Source organism: Nuphar pumila, chromosome 5 (assembly GCF_984573655.1).
Source record: "Nuphar pumila chromosome 5, dmNupPumi1.hap1.1, whole genome shotgun sequence".
In the NCBI taxonomy this organism is placed as follows: Eukaryota; Viridiplantae; Streptophyta; class Magnoliopsida; order Nymphaeales; family Nymphaeaceae; genus Nuphar; species Nuphar pumila.
Genome location: NC_143253.1, coordinates 20,253,789 through 20,256,729, shown reverse-complemented (window position 1 = coordinate 20,256,729; position 2,941 = coordinate 20,253,789).

The window sequence follows — 2,941 nt, the reverse complement described above, 5'->3', positions numbered from 1 at the left end:
TGAGTTGTCCTAGAGAGAGGTGAGATGACATATATGGATTTTTGTGAAGGATAAAGAAGTAATAAAAAAAGGTTGATGAAAGACATGAGGTTATAATTGATATGAATTATTATTTATATTCTTAAAGAAACTCGACAAGGTTAGGTTAAAACAAGAGTTGACAAGAATGGAGGCTTAATATGTATATGAAAGAGATGATAATAGATAGTTTGTAGGGCTATGATATAACATATGATATAGTAAAAAATAATTTACGTGAGAATATAGCAACTAGATCTTTTAAAGGAACTAAATAGTCATTCGATTTTAACTAATGAAGAGTAATAAGTTCTTATAAACTAAGTAGGACCATTTATCGTAAGAAAAGTTTTTATAAAAGGACAAAAATAATAAAGGAGTAGAGTGATGTGAACATTGTTATGATGGCTTTTAATATAATTAGTTCTTATGGATATGAGAGAAAGGAGATAGGACAAGGAGTTATAATGGATGTGTACTTGAAAGATGACAAGTTTGAATGACATAAAGAATGTGTCTTATAAGAATACGTGAATATGGAAACTTAGTTTGACTAACTAAAAATGATAATAAGGAAAGCAATTTAAAATACGATTTAAACAAGACTTATAAGAAGTATTATATTAAGTGTAATTAATTTATAAGTCACTTAGTTTGCATATTCCTAGTTCTCTTCTAATTCGTGTGAAGTCTTCATGTTTTAATGGTTTAGTGAATATGTCTGCTAACTGTTGATTAGTGGGTATGAATTCTAGTTTAATTATGTTGTTTAAGACTTGTTCTCTTAAGAAGTGGTGTCTTATTTGAATGTGCTTAGTTCGTGAGTGTAAAATAGGATTCTTAGATAGGTTTATAGCACTCGTACTATCACAGAAAATAGTTGTATTTTCAAAATTTAAACCAAAATCTTTTAAAGTTTGTTTCATCCAGATGACTTGAGTACAAGCTAGGCTAGCAGCAATGTATTCGGCTTCAGTAGTTGATAATGATACACAATTCTGTTTCTTACTGAACCATGATACTAGTGAGTGCCCTAGCATGTGACATGTTCCACTTGTGCTTTTTCGGTCAGATTTACTTCCAGCAAAGTCAGCATCACTGTATGAGATTAGATCAAATGTAGAGGGTTTTGAATAGAATAATCCAAAATCAACTGTGTCTTTTAAATATCTCATTATTCTTTTTACAGCTTTAAGATGTGATTCTTTTGGATTTGACTGGAATCTAGCACACAAGCAAACACTAAACATTATATCTGGACGGCTAGCAGTTAAATAAAGAAGTGATCCTATCATACCTCGGTATACCTTTGTATCAACAGTCTTACCATCTTCATCTTTGTCCAACACAGTAGTAGTGCTCATAGGAGTGGATTTTGAAGCAGTTGAGTTCATGTTGAACCTCTTTAGAAGTTCATGAGCATACTTAGATTGGTTGATGAAAACTCCATCCTTGGTTTGCTTAATATGCAGTCCAAGAAAGTAGGTGAGTTCTCCCATCATACTCATTTCGAATTCCTTCTGCATGGACTTAGAAAAATCTTCACAGAGAGAGCTGTTAGAAGATCCAAAGATGATGTCGTCGACATAGATTTGAACAATTAGGGTATGATTATTCACTACTTTGACAAATAGTGTAGAATCTGCCTTGCCAATAGAAAAACCAGTTTTTAATAAAAAGGTTTTAAGTCTTTTGTATCAAGCACGAGGTGCTTCTTTTAAACCATACAAAGCACGTTTGAGTTTAAAAACATGATCTGGGTATTGTTCATTTTCAAATCCTGGAGGTTGTTTTACATAGACTTCTTCATTTATAAAACCATTTAAGAAAGCACTTTTAACATCCATTTGAAATAATTTGAAATCCATATAGCTTGCATATGCTAAGAGCATTCTAATAGATTCAAGTCTAGCAACAGGAGCAAATGTTTCATCAAAGTCAATACCTTCCTCCTGGTTGTATCCTTGAGCTACTAGTCTGGCCTTGTTTCTTATAACATTACCTGTTTTGTCTAGCTTGTTTCTGAAGATCCATCTTGTCCCAATGATTGGATGATCCTTTGGTCTCGGCACAAGATCCCAAACGTCATTTCTTTGGAATTGATTCAGTTCTTCAGTCATGGCTAGCATCCAAAACTCATCAATGATGGCTTCATCAATCTTCTTTGGTTCAAGTTGAGAAATGAATGCCATGTTTGCAATCCGTTCTAGCTGAGCTCTAGTTTGAACCCCCTTTGTTAGTTCTCCCAAAATCTGCTTTTGAGGATGATCTTTGATATCGACAAAGGTTCTTTGGTGATCATCTTCATTAGACTTAGCTGTGTTATCTAAAAATAAATTTGTACATTCAACATCATCATCATTAGTTTGTATATGAACAGATTGATCAATATATTCACAAAAACTAACATGCATAGATTCTTCAATAGTATTATGACACTTATTGAAAACTCTGTATGCTTTACTATGACTTGAATATCCTAAGAATATGCCTTCAACAGATTTAGCATCAAACTTATCAAGGCTATCTTTTGTGTTTAGGATAAAGCATTTACATCCAAAGACTTTGAAGTAGTCTATTCTTGGAGTTCTGTCATAGAATAGTTCATAGGGAGTTTTATTTAATAAGGGTCTAATGAGAACTCTATTTGTTATGTAGCATGCAGTATTAACAGCTTCTGCCCAAAAAGATTTTGCAAGATTATTGTGTTGGAGCATAGTCCTGGCAGATTCCTGAAGGGTTCTATTCTTTCTTTCTACTACACCATTTTGAGGTGCAGCTCTAGGAAAGGCAAAGTTATGAGAAATACCATGCAAGTTACAAAAATTTTCAAAGAGTTCATTTTCAAATTCTCCTCCATGGTCACTACGAATTTTAACAATAGAACACGATTTTTCGTTTTGTAATTTTTTACATAAGATTT